Source organism: Podarcis liolepis (genome assembly GCF_965112155.1).
Source record: "Podarcis liolepis genome assembly, chromosome: 6".
In the NCBI taxonomy this organism is placed as follows: Eukaryota; Metazoa; Chordata; class Lepidosauria; order Squamata; family Lacertidae; genus Podarcis; species Podarcis liolepis.
In genome coordinates this window covers 74030738-74055063 of record NC_139559.1, presented here as the reverse complement: position 1 = coordinate 74055063, position 24326 = coordinate 74030738, and positions in this window count along the sequence as shown.

Here is a 24326-nt window from a genome sequence, read left to right as displayed (position 1 = left end):
TTGATGAAAATCACATACCAAAATGCATTATATTAAGGAAAAGTCCTTTGCAAAAATGTGTATATTAGGCAAAATGGCATGCAAACATGTGTATATTAGATGTTTGAACAAAAATGCTAATGCATTTTCATGAGGAATTATAAAAAAAAAAATCACAAACTGGTTGGGAATGTGGAAATGTGAACTTAAAGGCAGGAAAAATGAGAAACCAAGAGAAAATGAAGTTGACAGATGTGCCCATCCTTACCCATAATATATGTAAAATATATGCAGCATGATCCAATCTTTGTCCCTTTCCACACATTTTCCTCCTGTCAACACACAAACATCCATGAGCTGCTTTCCTGGAAGAATGAAATTGTGTAAACAAAACCCACCACCTCAGGGCTATATTTTTCCTTTCCTTTCCTAGTTTGGTGATTCCCAAGCTACGCACCTTTCTTTATTTTACGTAGCAAAAATAATTTTTTAAAATGTGAATCTGTCCCGTAGGATCTCAGAAAGGATGAAGGGATGCCCGTGACCCTTTGCCAGTGTCCCAGGCTCTGTTCACAACAGTTACACAAACTTTTAACTTCAGCTGGTGATGGTCCACCCATGCAATGTGAGGACGATTTATCTCGGCAGATGCCCAGGTAACAAACACAGGACCACCTTCGCAAAGCTTGTGTGGACTGAGCCTTGAGTGCAGCTATTATTTCCACGATGCTCAAGCCCTTTTGCATTTTCAGGTGCCAGGAGACTTGCTTTGCATAAGCAGAAAGATTTATATTCCTGCTCTTCCTCCCCCTCCCAGCCCACTCCTCCCCAACCACTGGAGATTAGCAATGATGTGTAGCATCTTGAATGCACATGTTGAATGACAAGCTGGCTGGATGTGAGGCTAGCTGGTCCAAGTTTATGTCTTTGCACACACACAAAAACCCAGTGAGCACCTGAGCATGTGCGTATGTCAAATCTTGCTGAAGATGGAGAAAGGAGGGATAGGCGACTTAATCCTATTCTCTGCTGATGGTTTCTCGGGTGCAATTTCTACCACATATTCAAATGCTTTGTCTTCAACAGCATACCCCTTCCAGTGTTTCACAAAGGAAACAGGGACACTCTCTGCGCACGCAAAGACACACACACATATATATCCAGTATACACACACACAAACGTCCGGATGCAAGTCTTTCTCTAACCAATGCGTGCTGAATCCATTTGTAGCCCTGCCATTGTTTAATGGCAAAGAAGGCAGCCTTTCTTTTAGCCAATGGAAGCAAACACAATCCTATATAAATAACAATGATGAAAGATGGGGGGGAAATTATTGAAAGATGTTCCAGTAGCACCTTAAAGACCAACTAAGTATAAGCTTCCTAGGTATGAGCTTTCGTGTGTATACACACTTCTTCAGACACTCTGAAGCAGAGGTCACGACAGACCAACATGGCTACCAACTGAATCTACAATCCTATATATTGTTACTGGCCACTTCAATCTCTGCCAAGCAGTGTATGAGATTCCAGGGGTCTTGGCACTTAACCAGGGCTTGTGTTCCTTTGGAATGATGCACAGCAGAGACTGCCATGTCATTAAGAAATATGGTTTATTTACACATATTTACCCCTGAGTTTTGAGGGAGGGAGTGCAGAACATTACATCCCAAGAGCGTCTCTTATTGCTCACATCATAGCTTCAGCAAGCTTGAGTCCACAGCAGAAGCAAGGCATGCTCCCCAGTCTCTCCTATCCAGCACACCTGGGATTCTGCCCCTCCCTTCTTCTTTCCAAAATCCCTTGCTCCAACTGCAACTGCAGCCTTATGTAAAAATTGCATTTTTCTTCCCATGATGACATCATCCCCCCCTCCTCTGGAACCCTGGCCACTTCCCTCCCCCAACTCTGCTATTGTCTTTTGCTAACTAACTCATAGCTGGGGGAGATACTCCACCTGCTTTTTGTCTGATGCCAAATGTCCCACCTTTTGTCAGGGTAATGACTCCGCCATCAGCTGAACAGGGAAACTGGCTCAGTCTGTATTTTTTACAGTGCACCTCTCATCTTCCCTTAATACTACAGATGTTAGCTAAATTCTACTGTTTACTAAATTAAGAATTTAGGGCAATCCGTCCATCGCAATTCATAACAATACTAAAAACGAATTCGATGCCTATCTTTGTGTCATCATAATGGAACCATTCACACACACACACGGGAGGTATTGGCAGGCTCAGGAACCCCAGCCTTTGCAGAAGTACAAAAAATATTCGGGGGGAACTCCTAAGCCCAATGAGGACTGAGTATCCTCAGTGTCCTGACTAAATGTTATGTAGCACAGAAAGAGGGAAAAGCCACCCCATTTCCTGTCACTGACTGTCTACATGAGTGATTTCTTTTGTTTCAATAGCTCAGTACAGTGGTACCTCGGGCTAAGAACATAATTCGTTCTGGAGGTCTGTTCTTAACCTGAAACTGTTCTTAACCTGAGGCACCACTTTAGCTAATAGGGCCTCCCGCTGCCGCCCTGCCACCGCTGTGCGATTTCTGTTCTCATTTTGAAGCAAAGTTCTTAACCCGAGGTACTATTTCTGGGTTAGCGGAGTCTGTAATCTGAAGCGTATGTAACCTGAAGCAACTGTAACCCAAAGTACCACTGTAATGTGTTCAAGTTTTCTTTTCTAACTGGGGCTGTGGATTGATTTCATGCTGTAAACCACCCTGTGATCTTTGATAAAAGGTACAACAACAACAACAACAACAACAACAACAACAACGCAACCCAAGGCATGATTACTCAGATGGAATACTCACTATCTTCAGTAAGTCCTGTCCTGAGTGAACATGTATAGGCTGCATTCTAACGGCACCATCCCATGCGCGTCTATTCAGAATTCAGCCCCACTCAGTCCATTACTGCTCTGAACTCTAACCACTGAATTACTCCATTTGATTTAAATAAATTTGTGTACTACCAAAATCCCATATGGGTTCATTTCTGAGATCCCGGCAAAAATGTGAGATAGTGTTTGTTTATTAGATTGTAGGTAACCACTCATTGTGAAAAGGAAAGGTCATCTTTAGTATTGTTTGATTTTCCATTCCCTGCTACGGTAATACTATCAAACCACAATAGCCTCAAAAATAAACAAGTGAGCCCTTACATCTCAGCTCCACATATTAAAACTAGCCCTCATGAATTAAATTACCAAAGCTTTATGCCGCAAACCCACACACTTTTCCCCATAAGTAAGCCCTTTTAAACATAGAAAGGCTTACCTCTGAGTGTATATACATATATGTAAACATGTAGCTGCATATCTACTCAAAAGTAAGCCCCACTGAGTTCAAAGGGACTTATTCCCAGGTCAGCCTATATAGGATTACAGTGTTAGTCAATTAATCTAATGACTTGTAGCCCTCTATCCCACCTTTCATCCCACGTAAGCCCACCACTAATGAAACGAATCAAATAATTACAATAAAAATAACTAAATGGCATGAAACTGCTTTGTGGACTTGCACATTTAAAAAAAAAATGTTCTCCAGTTAACACATAGACATAAGAAGAGCACTGTGGGATGAGATCAAAGGCCTCTTAAGTTCAGAATCCTGCAGTGGCCAGCCAAATCCCTAGGGGGAGCCCATGAGCAGGACATTAGCATATAACCCCTCTCTTGCTCATCTTCCCCAACAACTGGCTGAGCATGGCTTCAATCTTCCTTGAGATCACCTTTGTGGGGAGGACTGCATGCTGGTCTCACTTTCCAAACACATGCTATGTGAAAATTCACATATCCAAACCCAAGGAATTGGTGCCAAAACCTAGCTATACTTGCCACCAATTCAGATATCCAAACAGAGCATATATTTACTTGATTGCCTGAGGAAAAGAACTGTAGTGTTCTGTACTTTATTAAGGTTGGTTTTGCGGGGGTCAAATTTCCATTGTCAGGAACACATTGGAAATTTTCTCATAGGAATCAATGGAAATTGCCAACTCATTATGCAAACGTTCGCTTAAAAACAATTTCCAGGAAACACATGGTTTTTGGAAAGTGGGACCTGTTACATAAGCACATTCACCTGAACAATCCTGATTCAGATCTTCTTACTCAATGTATGGGGGGGGGGGAATAAAGGGGAGCCAGAAAGCAGGGCTCTACGCCCCTTCCAAGGACAGAATTTCAGAATGTAAGAATAGGGCTCTTAAATTTGTCCAATCCCCTTTTAAAGCCATCTCAGTTGGCAGACACTGCTACAACTTGAAGGAGGGAGTTTCGTAGTTCTGCTATGCATTGTGATCAGGGGTAGGTTAGATGGTAGAGCATGGGACTCTTAATCTCAGGATCCTGGGCTCAGGGCCCGTGTTGGGCAAAAATGTCCCTTCACAAGAGGCGTTGGATGAAGTGACCCTCATGGTCCCTTCCAACACTACAATTCTAAGATTCATTAATGAGTGTTAAATGTTGCGGTTATAGAAAATAGGGGATTACAGATGCAAAAGATTAAGTAAAAGAGAAGAATAAGGAAAAATTAGATAAAATTAAGGGGGAGGATTTGCTGAAATAATTTGAGAATTGGGATGCAGAAAGGGGAGGTATGGGGAAGTCGGTGAAGTAAGGTTTAAGAAAAAAAGGATTTGAAATTATGCATGTTTGTTTGTTCTTGTATGTGTATGTTTGTACTGTGTATTTTGTGTGTTTTTATAATTTGTGAAAATCCAATAAATATTTATTTAAAAAAAATACAATTCTAAGATTCTATACTAGCACTAGCAAGAAGAAAAACGTTTTTTTTAAAAAAAACACCTTAAAATATCTCTGCTTTAGTCAGATGAGCATGGCCCTGTGCCAGTAGAATGGATCCATCCAAATGAGGCATTTTGCTTTTCTTCTGAAAGAACAGAGAACACTGAGAGTTTAAGAAACACCCCCCCCCTCTCTCTCTCTCTCTCTCTCTCTCTCTCTCTGGATGCCATGCACATTCATGGTGTACTGCAAGTATTAATGGCATTAGGTAGACCTCACTTAGCCTGCTGAGGGTTGTCCTCTGATGTCATTACAAGAGGGAATGAATTTTCCCCAATGCTGACTGTCAGCAAGGCAGCTGTGGATTTCCTTAAAGTAATAGAAGTCTGAAAATAGAAAAGGGTATTGATCGAGTCTTTCTTCCCTATAACTGAAAAGCAAAAAGACCCAGCAGGTAGAATACAAGAGTAGTTTGCAAAGGGGAGGGCAACCGGCCCTGAAGAAACCTGTATACTAGATTTTAAGTTGAAGAAAGGCTTATTCAGGTGAACTGATCGCATGTGCTATCAGGATGGGAGCAGGTCATGGGACTTTACCAGTTAGCTCCATCCACAATGTCATGCACTCCAAGTAGCTTCTTACCACAAGCATCCTTCCAAACAGCAAAAAATGGCTGCAGGAAGGGAGCCATTGTGAATACAGCTGTATGTGCAAAGGCTCCCTTCCTGAAGATGTCTGTATGGTACTCAGGGATGATGTGTACTTTCTCTGCATGCCCCCACTGAGAGAAGTGTGAAGGATAGAAACATGAAAATGGGCTTCCTCAACAGTGGCTCTGCATTTGTGGGATGCCTTCCTCACGGAAACAGGCATGGCACCATCTTTTTCAGCTTTCAGGTACCAGGTTAAGACATTCCTTTTGTTTCTGATGCTTGTACAGTGGTACCTCGGGTTACATACGCTTCAGTTTACATACGCTTCAGGTTACAGACTCCGCTAACCCAGAAATAGTACCTTGGGTTAAGAACTTTGCTTCAGAATGAGAACAGAAATCGTGCTCCAGCGGCAGCAGGAGTCCCTATTAGCTAAAGTGGTACCTCAGGTTAAGAACAGTTTCAGGTTAAGAACGGACCTCCGGAACGAATTAAGTTCTTAACCCGAGGTACCACTGTATCATACGTTGGTATGATTTTGCTCTTTGCTGTGCATCTTTTAGTGGGGTGAGGTAGGATTTGTCATTTTTATAGTATGGTTGGATGAGCTCTTTGAGGAACTTTGTTTATTGATTTTCTCCCCTTTGTTATATTATTTTTTATTGGTTTTTAGCCATTTTGCATTTTATCTGCTTACGCTGTCTTGAGACATCTTTTCATATAAAACAATGAATAAATGCAATAATGTCAGTGAGTAGAGCTGCTTGGACCATGTGATGTCAGGGCTAGCTGACATGGCTCATGCATAGATGGAATATGGGAGTAGTTCACCTGGGAAGGGCTTAAGTGAGAATGAACACCCAGTGGTGTCACAATGGGGGGCGGTGTGCGGTATGCCCTGGGCACCATGTCTGGGGGGTGACAAGAAGGCACCCCACGGGGGCTCGCAGCGGTGCGAGCAGCCATCGCACTGCCACAGCTGCATGTGAAAGATCCTCCGTTCGTGGCTGCAGCTGCGAGCAGAAGATCCTGGCCCCAGCGGCAAACCACTATGTACAACGCATGTGCTGCGTCACACACATGCACTGTACGTAACGAGGCTGTACATAGTGGTTTGCCACTGGCGCCGCTCAAGCACAGTACGGACAGCGGTGGGATCCCTCCGTCGCCGCTACAGCTGCGAAAGGAGGATCCTTCCCACAACTGGAAGAGTGTTTCATAAAACTGGGCCCACAATACTCAGCACACAGCTCCTGGGGGTTAAGAACCATACATCTGAGCCATAGAAGACCACCACCAGTGACTGCCCTGAGTACCTCACTGACTGGGCAGGAATACAGATGATCTGGTGGTCACTGAAGTATCTGGGACCTGAGCTGTTAAAGGCCTTGTAAATTACAGTGGTACCTCAGGTTACAGACGCTTCAAGTTACAGATGCTTCAGGTTACAGACTCCGCTAACCCAGAAATAGTACCTCGGGTTAAGATCTTTGCTTCAGGATGAGAACAGAAATTGAGTGGCAGTGGCGCAGCAGCAGCAGCAGGAGGCCCCATTAGCTAACATGGTGCTTCAGGTTAAGAACAGTTTCAGGTTAAGAACAGACCTCTGGAATGAATTAAGTTCTTCACCCGAGGTACCACAGTACTACAAGAACCTTGAACGTGACCCACTAGCATACAGCCTGTGCAAGTTTTTCAGCATTGGAGTTATGTGCTTTTGATGGTCTATATACTCACGAACAGTCTAGCTGCAGTGTTTCACACCAACTGAAGACTTCAGACTAGGTCCAAGTGTAGCCCCATATACAGTACATTGCAATGATCAACTTTTGAGGCTACGAATGCATGAATCAGCATGGCAAGTGTTAGGTCGTGGGTTGACATAGCAGCCGGCACAGCGATTTCTTCAAGTAGCTCTTTATTATGGTAAGCTGGAATAGAACTGACTGCGAACAGCTCAGCCGGCCTGTATTTATAGGCAGCCGGCTGTCAACATTGTAACCACAACAGCCCAGAGTTCCCGCCTAAAATAACAGACGCGGACCTGAGTGAAAACTATCTACAGACCTGAGTGAAAACTATATACAGTATCCCCCTGTTGGCCCAGGGTGAAACTACACTACATAACACCCCTCCCCACCGAGATAAGGCGTTAGTTACAATCGTAATGGTTTCCTTATATACAGCACTACGCGTAATGGTTCAATTAAGCACAAAAGCATATCGGTTACATTTCCCATACTTAGACCAACAGTGATACCTGTCCAACAACATAGTCCTTTAAATAAGTTGGGCGCTTGGAAACTCTGCCAGACCGCCGGGGACTGGTAGCCAAGTCCGGAGGGCCACACAGTTCTCGCTGAGGCTGTGGTGCGACCCTAGGTGGCGTTGGAACCAACTCCCCTGGATCCGCTGCTGTGGGTGGAGCCTCCGCAAGTGGAGTGGTCTGAGTCTGTTCTGAAACGGCTTGGTTCGGCTCCACGCTGGCAGCTTGCGAGGGAGGTGTAGGTGGGGCCTCGCCATCTGTACGTGTCTCTTCTGGAGCCGCAAGCACAGTTGGGGGCACCTCGGTAGTGTCCAAGTCCCCAACCCTGCGCCTAAGCTGGTCTATGTGCCGTCGCCACAAGCGTCCGTCTTCGAGTGCCACCTGGTACGAGCGAGGTCCAGTGACTCCCACTACTGTGGCTGGCACCCAAGGGATGTCCCCCACATAGTTCCGGGCAAAGACCTGGTTTCCTGGGACAAATGACCGTGGTGCGTTGGCACAGCCTGGGGGTTCAGCCACGGCAAAGTCTGGGTGTAGCCGGTCGAGCGGTGACCTGAGGCGGCGGCCCATAAGCAGTTCAGCAGGACTCCTCCCTGTGGCCGCATGAGGGGTGATGTGTTGCACGAACAAGTATTCGGCGACCCGCTCATGCCAGTCTCCCCGGTCCAGGCGCGCCAGTGCCTCTTTTGTCGAGCGCACCATTCTTTCCGCTTGCCCGTTGCTGGATGGATGAAAGGGTGCCGTTAGGGCATGGCGGATGCCCAGTCCCAAAAGATACCGCTCAAACGTGCCTGACGTGAACTGCGGTCCGTTGTCAGAGACAAGGACATCAGGACACCCATGCGTTGCAAACAGGCCTCGCAGCACCCGGATGACAGCTTCAGTAGTGGTGGAGGGCATCAGGGCGACCTCCAGCCATTTGGAATAGGCGTCCACCACTACCATAAAGGTCCGGCCGTGAAAGGGGCCAGCCAGATCGATGTGCACCCTCGACCAGGGTGTCTTTGGCGTCTCCCAGGTGTGTCCCTTAGCTGCCGGTGGTGCAGGCCTCGACTCCTGGCACGCTTGACAGGCGGACACCCAGGCAGTGATGGCATCGTCCATATTAGGCCACCAGACGTAACACCGAGCCAATGCCTTCATTTTGACAATTCCTGGGTGGCCAACGTGCAGAGCCTCCAGGACGCGCTGACGGAGTCCCTGGGGAATCACGACGCGGTCTCCCCACAGCAGGCAGCCGCGATGAGCTGAGAGTTCATGTTGTCTGGTTGCGAAGGGCTGGAACTCCGATGCAAAAGGCCCTTGTGGCCGCCCCCTCCACACCCAGTTGAGCACCCGGCTGATGGTGCGATCCTGGGCAGATGCGGAGGCCACAGTGGCAGCCGATACAGGCGCTGCCAGAAGATCCTCAATCAGAAGGAGCGATGAAGCTGGAGCCGGGTCTTCCACAAATGCTGGAAGAGGGCAACGGCTGAGGGCGTCGGCATGGCCCATCGATTTCCCCGGGCGATGGATGAGCCGGTAGTGGTAGGCAGCCAGGAAAACAGTCCATCGCAGCATGCGTGGTGAGAGGACCGATGGAGTTGGACGATCACCGGCGAGGAGGCCCAGGAGTGGCTTGTGGTCAGTGATGAGGTCAAAAGTCCTGCCATAGAGGTATTCATGGAACCTCTTCACTCCAGCCACAAGTGCCAATGCCTCCTTGTCGAGCTGGCTGTAATTCTGTTCCGTCGGAGATAGTGTCCTGGAAAAGTAGGCGAGCGGTGCTTCTCTTCCATCTGGAAAATGGTGACTAAGGACAGCACCGATGCCAAAAGGTGAGGCGTCGCAGGCAAGGACCAGCGGCCTGGATTCACTGTACTGTACCAGCACACTGTCTGAAGAAAGGAGAGCCTTGACCGCGTTGAAGGCCACCGTCTCCCGATGACCCCAGGCCCAAGGCGTCTTAGTGCTAAGGAGTCAGTGAAGAGGCTCAGCCACTGTGGCTTTGTGGGGCAGGAACATGTTATAAAAGTTCAGCAGCCCCAGGAATGCCTGCAACTCCGTTTTGTTCTTTGGGGTGGGGGCCTGCTGGATAGCGCGGATCTTGGATGTGGTTGGATGAAGACCGGAGGCATCGATAAGATAGCCCAGGAACTCTACCTGTGGAACGGCGATCTGGCACTTCTCCCTCTTTACCTTGAGCCCGGCCTCCTGGAACCTGGTCAGCACGGCACGGAGGCGCTCGAACAGCTGCTGGTGTGAGTCTGCAGACACCAAGACGTCATCAAAATATGGTACCACGCCCGGAAGCCCTTGCAGGAGACGCTCCATAAGGCTTTGGAAGATGCCAGGAGCCACACTCACCCCGAACTGCAACCGGCGGCAACGGAAAGCCCCCCGGTGGGTGACGATCGTCTGGGCTTCAGCAGTGGCATCATCGACTGGCAGTTGTTGATAGGCTTGGGCAAGGTCCAGCTTAGCGAAGACCTTACCCTCACCCAGGGAATGCAGCAGGTGTTGGACAACAGGAACCGGATAAGCGTGCTGCTGAAGTGCCTTGTTGATCGTGCACTTGTAGTCAGCGCAGATTCTCACCGACCCATCTGGCTTGACAGGCGTGACGATGGGGGTTTCCCACTTGGCGTGGTCAACCGGCTCCAAAACTCCTTGGGCGATCAGTTTGTCCAGTTGTTCGTCCACCTTAGCCTTGAGAGCAAAGGGAACCCGGCGTGGCTTTAGCTTGATGGGGGCGACTTGTGGATCAAGGCTAAAGGAGATGGGCGTACCTGTATATTGGCCCAAGGTGCCGTCAAAAACCTCGGCAAAGTTTTTGACCAGACCCTCAGTCTCTGCGTTAGAGATGCAGTTGATGCCGGTGACTTCCAGGCCGAGGGCATCAAACCAGTCTAGCCCTAGGAGGCTTGGCCGCTGACCTTCGACCACCACCAACCGGAGCAGGCCCGAAAAATCCTTGAAGGCGATCCGGAACCGGCCAACGCCTACCACGGGAATGTCGTTTCCCTGGTAGTCTCTCAGGTGTACGCGGTGAGAGTCGAGTTGCCTTTTGGACACTCTGGGTACCAGTCTTTTGATGGTGCTCCATGACACGATGGACAGGGCAGACCCGGTGTCGATCTCCATGTCACATGGAGCTCCTTCAATGAGCACCGTGACGTTCAGCTTGCATCGCGTAGGCGAGTCGGTTTGGCCAATCGTGGTTCCAGACGGGCAGCGGCAGTTGGTGAGAGCGAAACAACTTTCCTTGGCAGACTGGAGTGAAGACTTGGACTTGCGAGTCGATGAAGGGGGGGTGTCAGACGGAGCCGATCGGCAGACCTTAGCGATGTGGCCCCTTCTGGAACACTTCCTACAGATGGCGTCTCTGAATCGACACTTGGCACGGGAATGGTTGCCTCCGCAGCCAGCACATTCCGGTTGGCCCTTGGACTTCTGTTGGAACTTCCTGCGCTCCCGCTTTGTCTGGTGCACGTCATCGTCTTCACTGGAGGATGTCTCCTCACTGCTGGCCTCTTCATGATGCACCGGAACTGGCTCCCTAGCAAGACGCGGGCTGCTGGACTTGCGGATCTCCTGGGCGGAGCGTTCAGCAGCTTCTGAGGCCACAGCCTCCTCAATGGCTTTCTGTAGCGTGAGGTCTGGCTTGGCTAGGAGGCGCCGTTGCAGATGGATGTCCCGGACCCCGCAGACGATTCGATCCATCAGGGCATCGTCTAAGTCTTGGAACTCACAGTGCATTGCAGCCTGTCGCAGGGCGGTGGTGTAGTTGTTGATTGACTCCCCCTCTGCCTGGTTCCGGTGGTAGAACGCATGGCGGGCAGCAATCTTGGACGGCTTTGGTGCGTAGTGGTTGCGGAGCTTCTCTTGGATCGTGTCCCATGGTGTTGCCTGGACTGCTTCAGGCGCAACCAACGCTCGGGCCGTCTCAAACACCTCAGGCCCACAGAGGCTGAGGAATAGGCCCCGCTTCCGCTCCTGTGATACTTCTGTCAGCTCGTTGGCTTGGAGGTAGCAGTCGAACCGAGCGAGGTAGGAGTCCCATGATTCAGAGGCTGGCGCAAACGGCGGTAGAGGCACAAGTGAAGCCATGATTCCGATGCCGGCGTGAAGGGCGATAGATGGAACACAGTGCTCTAGCCAGAACAGTCAGCTCTGAATTGGTTCTGCCCAGTGATTTCGCTCAGTGATTTCGCTCTGTGATTCAGCTCAGTGATTCAGCTCAGTTCAGAGGCTGGCCGCATCTGGTTGTGCTCTGATGTCCATCAATCCCACCTTCGTCGCCAGTGTTAGGTCGTGGGTTGACATAGCAGCCGGCACAGCGATTTCTTCAAGTAGCTCTTTATTATGGTAAGCTGGAATAGAACTGACTGCGAACAGCTCAGCCGGCCTGTATTTATAGGCAGCCGGCTGTCAACATTGTAACCACAACAGCCCAGAGTTCCCGCCTAAAATAACAGACGCGGACCTGAGTGAAAACTATCTACAGACCTGAGTGAAAACTATATACAGTATCCCCCTGTTGGCCCAGGGTGAAACTACACTACATAACAGCAAGAGTGTCCCTGTCCAAGAACGGCCATAGCTGGCATACCAGGTGTAGCTGGTAAAAGGCACCCCTAGCCACTGAGACTACCACAGCCTCCAGTGTCAAAGATGGATCCAGGAACACCTTCAAACACTGAACCTGTTCTTTCAGAGGGAGTGCAGCCTCATCCAGAACAGGCAAATGGACCATCTCTTGGACATAGAAGCCACCAATCCAGAGTTATTCTTTCTTCCCAGGGTTCAAGCTCAGCTTATTAACCCGCAGCCACTCCACCACTCCACCCATACAACAGTCCAGATCATACACAGCCTCTCCTGACTCAGATGGCATGGAGAAGGAGAGCTGTGTGTCATCAACACACTGATGACATTTTGCCCCCAAAATTCTGAATGACCACATCCAGAGTCAATCCATGATGATACCATGATCAATGGTATCAAAAGCCACTGAGGTATCAAGAAACAAGCAGAGTTTCACTCTCCTTGATCTATTTTTGATATCTCATGGCAACCCAAGCTGATTCAGTCCCAGAACTGTTCCTAAAACCAGACTGAAAAGGCTCCTAATAATTCATATCCTCCAGGAATTCCTGCAGCTGCTCAGCCACCACTCTCCCCACTACCTTCAAAGCACTGGTGGGAACCTATTATGCCGATATTGAAACAGCTACACTGGTACCAATTCACTGCCAGACCCAATTCAAAGCAAGGGTAGCTAATGTATGGGCCACCACAAATTGATGGACAACAACTGCTGAGGAGACCCTTCTCCATGTACTGCGTGTGGCCAATGCATAGATGATTTTGAGATTTCATTGGTTTGCTTCTTGTTCGTCACTCTAAACAATGCAAACACATTAGAAAGGTTGGCTTGAGCCCACGGCTATAAAGGTTGCATAGCCAAGTCCACAGAGTCTGAGAAAGGCTCATTTGGAGTCAATGCAGATGAAAGACAACCATGGAAAGAGAGAAAACAGACTTAACTTCTCCCCATCCCCCCCCCAAAGGTCTTTTAATAGCCCTACACTCTACTTGCCATAAGTTCTAAGTGCTTACTGTACAGGTGACCTTTATAAGATTATTGTTTATGCTTTCTTGGTGTGTGGCAGAGTAGGAGAAAAGAATATTCCAATTTATTTCAAAGGTTACCTATCAAAACTGAATATTCAATACAACTGCATTATCATATTGCATAGATTTTACATAAGAGATTAGGCCCTCTGCTCAAGATGCCCTTGTGCCAGTGCAATTTTCTACTCCCAGACCAGACGCCAGAGTATGATTTGTACTTAATAGTTTTCACGAGGCATTTCGGTTCCCTTTCCCTAAAGCTGTTGCGGCTTATGAACTAGCCAGTTTGGAGTTTTGCTGCTGTTGTGTTCTAGATGAGCACCCTAGATGAGCATAGGTGCTGCCTATGCCTAAAACTGATAAGGACCTATCAACAATAATGTCTTCTGTCCTGTGAGCTGGAGTGAAATCCACAAGAGCTGGAGGCCTCTGGAAAAACCTACTGCTCCATTTAACATAGGCTTCTTGCACACCCTCCCACATTCTCCAATGAAAATGGGGACACCCTATTCAATTCTTGTTATTCTTGTTATTTTGTTATTATTATTTATACACTGCCCATCTGACTGGGTTGCCCCAGACACTCTGGGCGGCTTCCAATGTATATAAAAACATAATAAAACATTAAACATTTTTTAAAAAACTTCCCTATACATATCTGCCTTCAGATCTTTTCTAAAGGTTGTATAGTTATGTACTTATCTCCTTGGCTTGCGGGTCACATACACCCTTGTGCAAATTAATTGAAACAAAGCATGTTTTCTATCTTACTCATAATCCTGTACTCAAAACAAACATGAAAAGTCAGTTGATCATTATGGTGTCGGAAGCCTGCAGCCAACAGAAGGAATTATGCGCTCACGACAATATATTGAGGTTCTACAAAAGAGAGTTATTCCAGAGCTGGAAAAGAGGTATCCTGACGGTACTGGGATATTGCAGCAGGACTTAGCCCTCGAAAGTGGTGAAGAATTTCATGAATGACAGAGCAGCAAATACAGGTATTTGATTGGCCAGGGAATTCCCCAGATGTAAATCCCATTGAGAATTTGTGGGCTATATGCAAAAGTTGCCTCTGTGCTGTAGACTGTACAACTATGGAGAAGCTCATTCAGGTGCTGATTCAAGTGTGATACAGGGATCCAAAAATCAATAGTGACTGTTCAAAACTAGTAGACTTCATGCCAAACCATCTTCAAATGCTGCTTAAAAATATTGGAGGTCATATCCATTACTAATATACATATATGTGAGTTTTGTACATGTATATGCGAGTTTTGTACAATAAACTACATTGTTTGTTTCAATTAATTTGCACAAGGGTGTAACTTCTTTCCCCTCCAACATTTCTCCCATGAAAATATGGATGTCTTGCCATACCCTCCAACATTTATTCTATGAAAACAGGAATGTCCTAAGGAAAAGCAGAATGTTTCGGGATCAAATCAGAAACTGGGACAGCTTATGTCAATTCAGAACTGTCCCTGGAAAATAGGGATGCTTGGAGGGTCTGTTTTTGTCTGGTATTAGACAATCAACTATTTTAAGCATCTGCGGTGCATTGTACTTGGGGCTGACCAGTTCGGACCTGTACAATCTAGCATGTGGCTTGGAGATTTGTGACTGAGACGGCTTGGTAGCAATGTCTCAGTGTTTAAAGAACTGTAGTGACTGCCGGTCTATTGCCTAAGACCAATTCAAGACACAGTGGTTGACCATATACCACTTACATCTTCAAAGCATTTACAACCTACATTAAAGCATCAAATAAAGCAATCTAGAACAAAACATTACTGAAGAAAGTCAAAGGTAAAGTATACGATCAAAGCAACATAATTAAGAGGAAAGTAAAATATTATCTTAAAGATTTCAAAATAAAACATTGCAAAGGAGGTCAATTACAGGGTGCACATATAACACAGCAAAGTTAACCATTACTAAAAGAAATCAAATATGAAATTTAAAAATGGATAATTAGCAAGAGAATAAAATGCTATAGGTATAGCTCATATCAGCTGCTGTTGCTGCCAGGCCTGCCAATGGTGGTTCATGGCAGGTGGTGACTCTAGATATTCAAGTGCAGTGCCCTGGATCTGCTCCAAGAGACAGCCAGGATGGTCTCCAGCCTCTTCAGCAGCCTCAGCTTTTGTAGCTGGAGTCAATCCAGGCCCCACCCTCCCAGGCCAAGTGAAAAAAGGCCTGCAAGGCAGGGAGCAGGTCTTCCAGGTCTCCATCATCTGCTGGTGATCTACCTCAGGTGCCCTTGCCATCTGAGGTGAGGTGAGTATTGACAAGAGAAAATGTATTTTCGGCTGTACCACCCCCTCTGTAGAACTCCCTCCCTGGAAAGGCTCACCTGGCACCTATTTTACAGATGAGGGGGAAATGTAAAAATTGTCCTCACCTCTTAGGTCTTGGAGGGCAGGTCCACACCATACACCATACACCATACACCATACACCATACACCATACACCATACACCATACACCATACACCATACACCATACACCATACACCATACACCATACACCATACACCATACACCATACACCATACACCATACATCATCATATTCACCATACATCATACATCATCAGCAGGTCCACACCATACATCATACACATTTAAAGCCCACAGCTTCCTCCAAAGAATCCTTGTGACAATGGTTTGTTAAGGGTGTTGGGAGTTATATCTCTGTGAGGGTTCTTTGGGGGAAGCTTTGTGCTTTAAGTGTGCTTTAAATGTTGGGTGTGCATCTGACCTTACGGTTCTATCACACTCGTTCACTGTCATTGTTGATTGCATTTTAACCTTTAATTGTAACCTGCCCTATGAAGGGCAGTACACAAATTGCACAGATAAACAATATTTCTATGCTCACTGCTCAGACTTTACATGACTTCTCCCCACTGACACCAGCAAAGCACCGTATTTTTTGCTCTATAAGACTCACGTTTTTCCTCCGAAAAAGGAAGGCGAAATGTGTGTGCGTCTTATCGAGCGAATGCAGGCTGTGCAGCTATCCCAGAAGCCAGAACAATAAGAGGGATTGTTGCTTTCACTGCACAGCGATCCCTCTTGCTGTTCTGGCTTCTGAGATTCAGAATATATTTTTTCTTGTTTTCCTCCTCCAAAAACTAGGTGCGTCTTGTGGTCTAGTGCGTCTTATAGAACAAAAAATACGGTATGTCCTTCTGAATATGCAGTGCTAATTTTCTAGAAAAAGAAGGGCACATACACATCTAGAGCAGTATTTCCCTGTCTGGTGCTCTTCAGCTGTCTGGCTGGACTGAGCTCTGTAGTTCAAAACCTCTAGAGGCACCAGGTAGGAGGAGACTCATCTAGAATAACCCACTTGCCTTTGCACAGGTGTGTGCTGGTCTAAAATGTGCAGTGGAAATGAAATCCGGGTGCCTAGCAGTTCCAAGGCTAGACAATTCCATTCTCTGCTTTGTGGAAGCAGCGCTTGAGAAGATGCTTTGCAGCAAGTAGGCCATGACAATTAACTAGGAAGGGACCAAACATGTTCATTGACTTCTTTTGTCAATGGAAAGCATAATTGTGCCAGATTGCATTTTCAGTATTGCCAATAGTGTTGCAGCCCCACTTACAACTAGCACCCCTCTTTCTTCTCCCTCTTGCTGTTCTTTCCCTCACAGACTTGCCACAAGGAGAGAGATCCATTTTGCTTCTAAGGGACCTCCATCAATTCATTCTCAGGTATATTTGGCATAACAGACACTTCCCCATTTAGCCCCTCACATGATATCGGCTAAATATGTTTGTTGAATACACCACTTACACACACACACATGCACACACACACGAGAGAGAGAGAGATTTTGTCTTATTGAACCGTTAACGATAAAATGTGTTATTTTACTAGAGATGAGACTTTGTTAAAAGCTGCATTTCGGGTATTTAGGAAATCTGTTTGGAAGGCAGTTCAGTTCTTCCATGAAGGCCACTGGAAAGGGGTGTGTGTGTGTGTGTGTGTGTGTGTGTGTGTGTGTGTGTTTTAAAAAAATTATAACCCAGAGTTTCCTAACTGGATTTGGTATTGCAAATCATTTTAGACAGAAGTTATTGACATTAAGTGCCATTTGGAAGACTGTATTTGTCTGCGTAGGGCTATGGAGCGAAAGCTGATATTTGCCTCTTGAATAGATTGCTTCCTTGTTGATGCTGAGCATATATGTGGATCTAATTGCAAAATAAGTGGCACAGGAGTGGAAAGGGGTTTTGGGGCTGGGGAGAGAAATTGTTGACATGAAGCTTCAATCCACTGGGAAAGACTCCTCTACAAACCAAAGTAAAATGCATGGGACTTGTGAATAAAGATAGCAGAGGTCTTGATCAAGTCCCATTCATTTCTGTAGGGCTGGTGCTGGGCTTGTTTATTTTAATTTTATTATTGTTATTATTATTAAGTGATACATTCCCAGAATCTGCACAGCAGAGCCAGTGATAATGCAATCGCTTATGTCATTCCCATTGAAAAGAATGCCAATTTTAAACTGATATGCTGATCTCTCTCTCTCTGTCTTACAGAAAAAACCCCTGAGAAAACAGTGAATAAACTGTGTGAGAGTAGATATAAATATGTCCCCTTCTCCCCCCACCCCACCCCCCAATATTCTTAACTGGTAGCATAACTTTACCCAATTAAAGTGATTTTCAGCTTATCAGATATAGCCAATTAGGAATGTTAAACTTATTTTAAAAGAAAGACACTGACAGTGTCTAATTATACACATATATGTTTGGGAGGCAAATTAGTTGATGTTAAAAGCCGAAAAGGCACCAGGCTGGCCGTCCTTATACAACACTTCCATCTAGTGGATGTCTCTGGGATGAATTGCTTTGCTGGAAGGCGAGAGAGGAGGCTGGAAGGAAACCGTGCACTATAAATATTGGGGGGAGCCCATTCCATAAAACAAAGTGATTTAAAATAATCATTTCTAAAGCTGTGCATCATTACACCTTTTAACAGGCCTTTGAAATCTGTTCCTCCTGAAACCAATGAGATGTTTTAGCAACGAGTGGGCTTGGGGAGGCAGAGCCGGGCAGGTTGCCAAACAGCTTGTAAGTCCTTGATTCCAAATAAATGAAGGCTGAACTTCAATCATGTTGGGGGTTCCCCCCCCCCCCTGTGCTGTGATTTTTCTTGTGGAAATAGCATTATTTGGAAAGTGACAATGGCATCCATTTTCTGCACTCCTGCTGTTCGTTTGGGCTGTTGGCTGAGCCACTAATTCTAAATGTAGGGTGGTTGGGAGAGCTTGGCGAGCAGTTCTGAGTTCCTGGGCGATGCAGTACAGCTTTGAGGGCCTTTCAGACCCATCCTGAGGCAAGTTTACCTCAATATGCTTTTTCCTCTTGCTACTAGAAAAGATTCTGTTCCATCACTAGTAGCTGATGCCTACAGAACAGGGCCGGCTCACTCATGAGACAGGATGAAACAGCTGCCTTGGGCAGCCTGACTTCCCCTGATGGCTTCCCCATGGACTAGTGGAGATGTGATGCCGGCACTGGCACCAATTCTGAGCAAGACCTCACAAGATCTAAGATTTTGGTGAGATCTCATGCGATCTCAGAGCAGAGGGCGTTGCAGAAGTAGTGCCAGTGGAGGCGAGTGGTGCAGCAATGGTGTCAGCAGTTGACACAGCAGGGCAGGTGGCATGGCAGAGCAGGGCGGCACTTCCGGTTTGCCACAAACAGCAAAACGGTATGCGCCACCCCTGCTACTAAGACTGGTAGGGCCGGAAGTAGAGACCAACAGTAGGTGCAGCCAGTCAGTCAAAGCCACCCTCTGGATGAATTGCAAGAAGGCAGGCTGGCTGAGGGCATGTAGAGGTTGGTGGGGAAGTGTCCAATTCACTCTTAATGGCCTAGCTTCCACCGACAACTGCTAAATCATATTGCACAGGGTTGAGAAACTCAAACAGAAACTCGGAGACCAGCCCCCACTGTAAATTCCACATAACTCCTGAAGCATTTAGGATGTGTTATTTTGTGTTCGTGGGCTGGGACTCTCAGAGGTGGAGGGAGAGAGAGAGAATCTGGATGCAGATTAAGGCCACATTAACGAATACATTTAAACACTATGATACCAATATTTAATTTTTTAAAAAAATCATGGGAGCTGTTATTTGCTAAGGGTGCTGAGATTTGTTAGGAGAAAGAACTACAATTCCCAGCATTCCCTGGGAAGAGGGTTTGATCATTAAACCAGTCTCAGAATTACACCTCGGGCGTCTCCTAACAACTCTCGGTACCTGTAACCAACTAAAGCTCCCAGAATTCTTTGCAGAAGGGAAGCCGTGGATGTTTAAAGTGGCTTCAGAATGCTTTAAATGTATGGTGTGTGAAGTGTAGGTGGGTTCCCACAAGGCAAGACACAGTACTAACAGCAAGAACCTTTATTGAACTACAGAACTGGACAACAGGGGCAAAATAACTGCTTGTATACATTTCTGAAGGCCTGGGCCACTCCCACTCCCAACATGATTGGCTGTCTAAACTTCCAAGCTGCGAATCATGACTCAGAGTTTAAGGGCCAATGGCAGAGGCCCAAATCCTGATATGTTCTGTGATCGGATATCATATACAGTCATACCTCGGGTAGAATGTGCTTTCGGGTTGCACTCCGCAGCAACCTGGAAGTAACGGAGTGCGTTTCTTCTGGGTTTACCCGCTCGCGCATGCACAGACGCTCAAAATGATGTCACATGCATGCGCGGAAGCGGCAAAACACGACACACACACACACACAGATGCGCCGTCGCGTCTTACGTTCTATTCAGGATGTGAATGGGGCTCTGGAACTGATCCCATTCGCATCCCAAGGTACCACTGTATTGAATCAGAACACAGGGGCTCAGAATCCTTAGTCCAGACTCAAGCTCAGGCAAACACAGACCACTGAATACGTAACAGTGGGTATGTGGCCTAAGCTCAACAAATAGACAGTTATTGTTTGTATTCCTTCCTTGCTTACAAGCACAAGCTGCCTCGCATTATTCCTTTTAGTCTAGCATTAACCCTGGGATGGACTAAGCTGTGCTTAAAATACTGACCTGGATCCAGAGATGGGTCTGCCACAAATTTTACAGCTCACTATGGCAGAGAGGCTCATAGGGGATTGGGAAGTGTCATAGCTGTGCTATCCCACCACCAGGAACATCCATTCGAAGTACCCTAATGAAGCCTGTCCATCAGTCCATCTAGAGTAGACAACTATTGGTCACCCTGATTGGCAGCAACCATCCCACCCCCCATGTCTCAGAAACAGATTTCACACATCTGTTCTACCTTGAGATGTCAGACCTCGAGGCTGCAACCTTATACAGTGGTACCTCGGGTTAAGAACTTAATTCATTCCAGAGGTCCATTCTTAACCTGAAACTGTTCTTAACCTGAGGTACCACTTTAGCTAATGGGGCCTCCCGCTGCCACCACACGATTTCTGTTCTCATCCTGAAGCAAAGTTCTTAACCCGAGCTACTATTTCTGGGTTAGCGGAGTCTGTAACCTGAAGTGTCTGTGACCTGAAGCATCTGTAACCCGAGGTACCACTGTATACATGAAGAATCTGCTCTACCCACAAGCTAGGGGTCCTCCCCATTTCCTAACCAGACCTTGTAGAACTGGAGCTTCACAGGTCTGCAGATGCAACTGCTTGCAAGGATTTCCGAATCACAGGGTGTGGGGTGTGTGTTATATCTTCATACTGTCTGAAAAGATATATGGCTACTGTGGCTCAGCAGCTATTCCACCCTCCACCCGCTACCCTGGTAAATTAAGGACCTTATTACGCCTTCATTTCGCAGAGGAAAAATAATAATGTACTGCTGGTGAGATTGAACTTGAGATCTGTCAATGCTACTATTAATGAAAGAGAGCCAGAGCAACACAGCCCTCCCCTTATTACACAGTAATTTGATTTTCATGATGTCTGCATTCATCCCCAAGAATCCTTCCATTGTGCTGGCACTCTGCATGCTGTAACGGTCATCCTTAGAACACATTGACAAAACAGCCATGTCCTCTCTGTCTGTAAACAGCTTCCGGTTAGGAAGCTGCCTTCTATCGACTCAGACGATTGGTCCACCTAGCGCAGTGTTGTCAACATGTTTGTTTTCCAGGATTTCAGGCCGCGGACCCTCCCAGCCCTACCTGGAATTGAACCTGAGACCTTGTGCAGCTAAAACATGAGCTCTGCCGCTGAGCTGAAGCCCTTAAGCTTTGTGATTTCAGTACCAAGGGGAGTTTTGTGGAGAGGAATAGCGGTGAAGCTATTTTTCAATCAGGACTGCCATGGTGCTGCTTCCTATGACCCCTCCCACTATGGCTGCTATTTAGACAGCAAAAAGCAGACACGTTAAATGCTACATGCATGTAACATGCCATCTTGCTTCGTCGTTCAGTTCTTTCTCTATTCCGATGAGGACTTTTCTTATATCTTTCTGTGAATCTGGATTTGGTGAAGGTGGAGCCCATAGGCAACAGATGATAGCAAAAATTTAAAAAAATAAAAATCTATGAGAAGAACCAAGCACCAAGCAACAGAAAACATCTAATGAAAAAAGCTGATTTATCATAAAACATTACATACGCACATCCCACAATTCTTTGGATGTAAGAAAAACTTTCATTTTCTGGTGGTGTGTGTTTCTTCATAATCGCCGCTTTACAGCAGAATGTCAGAGTACAGTGCAGAAGCAAAAAAGAAGAAGAAAAGCAACAATTGGAATTGCCATGGCAACTCTTTAGATTTGCCATAAAAGTTTGATCCTGTTACAGACAGTAACATAAGTAGATGTTTTCCAAGTGAGTGTGATGCTGACTCTGAAAAACGCTCTAGTCTATCCCATTAAGGATTACAGAAGACATAATTTGACACACGTAGATTCTCAACAACTATACAAACAGAAATGGATCTTTCACACAGAGATTCCCCCACCACCAGAGATTAGCTGAAAAGTAGAGCCCGCTATTATAATGAGTGGTTGTAATGATGGTTTAGAAGAGGAGATGTAATCTAGTGGCCTCTGAGCCAGATTCATGCACATTCCAGAGGCAATTTATCTGAACCCTGTTAAATTTCAATCAAAGAACAGTAAAAAGGTTGCTCACACCATGCATAAGTAAAAGGAAGAGGTGGTCCACACATTAATAACACATCCCTTTTGCATTTTGTATCAACTATTTCGGAAAGTTGTTTGTTCTCTATGTATTTGGACACCTATTAAAATACCATCACCTGATTTTGGATGAAGGTTCCTGAGATCTTGGAGCAGGATTTTGTCAATGTTGTGATGTGATTGGATGCTATTGTGAGCCAAGATGGTGGACAACACCATTCAAAATGGCACTGGCTTCCACAAAAATTTGCATAGAATTTCCTAAGATCAAAGAACACGTTTTCATCCTGTTTGCAGTGACTTCCTCCCTCTGAGGAGTGAAGCTATATGGAACCAGGCAGAGGCCTTCTTGGCAGTGGCGCCCACCTTGTGGAACACCCTCCCATCAGATGTCAAGGAGATAACTAACTATACAACTGTTAGAAGACATCTGAAGGCAGCCCTGTATCAGGAAGTTTTTAATGTTTGATGTTTTATTATGTTTTTAAATGTGTTGGAAGCCACCCAGAGTGGCTGGGGCAACCCAGTCAGATAGGCAACTTATTCTTATTCTATTTGGATACAACTGGAGACCATTTTGAATCAATATGATGGAATGAGCCTTTCAAATAGGCACAGATTTTAGCCATTGATTTCAAAATGGCACTGATGTAGGGGTTTCTTCGAACTCTTGAGCAACACCAGCTACGTGACTGCTAGTGTAATGTATTGGTAATGTTTGTTTCTAGGTAGTGCAGACTTTGTTATTGGGAAGAGAATGGAATCTGCAGCAAAAACCCACCAAAAGACTTGTTGCTCCTAAACCACAATTAAAAGGGAAGATGGGAAACTTACTCTTGTTCCTATGAATGGCTGTGATTCATGGGGGAAGTCAAGTGGTGCTACATCTAACAGAGCTAGAGCAGATGAAAGAAGGACCCAGAACCGACATGGACAGAACTGGAGTCAAAAGTGAGTGCAGCAGGCATTGAAGGATTGTATAGCAGGATTGAGAAACGGCCCAAAACTCAATGACAGGACATTTGCATGCCAGGTCCAATTCTTAGCATCTCCAGGTGGGGCTGAGAAGATCCCCTGTGTGAAATTCCTGGAAAGCCACTGCCAGTCAATACTGAGCTAGGTGAACCAATGGCGTGACTCTGTATAAGGTTATCTCTCACTCTCCCTCCCTCCCACCCCTAGGTCTCACTCTCCATCTCTCTTGTTCTTTCTGGATCAAGATCTAGAAGCCCACAATAATACAGGATACAGCAGCTGAGCATCCCTGGTTCAGGAACATTCACACATATTCAGGACAAATATTTTACCTCTGGAGGAGCTGCCAAGTGTTGTTTTTTTCAGGATCAAAATGGCAGATGTTAGCAATGTTTTAAGAATCTTCCTTTTTTACAATTCACAACTTTCTGGAGAAAATTCCTCTGGGATACATTTTAGGCATTTTGTCTCACATTAACCAAGGCTGGCTTGCACGGAAAGCTTATGTAAACTTAATCAGTACATATGAATAACCAAAGGTTCTAAAAATACATTCGTCAAGTCATGGCTCAGAATCTTTCTTCCTCAAATAACCATACAGCATGCCCATCAATCTTTTTATTAGTTTTAGTTTTAGTTTTAGTTTTGTTCATTTTTTACCCTTCCTCATTTCAAGGTCATAACAGTGAGTTTAGTGAGGGGTGGGGAAGGAAGACAATAAAAAGAGAATATCTGTTGTAGATATGTAGCCTATGTTCTATTTTGATTATAACTAAGGATAGTAAAGCTAAGGTACCCCTGCCCGTACGGGCCAGACGTGTCCGACTCTAGGGTTGTGCGCCCATCTCACTTAAGAGGCCGGGGGCCAGCGCTGTCCACAGACACTTCCAGGTCACGTGGCCAGCGTGACAAGCTGCATCTGGCGAGCCAGCACAG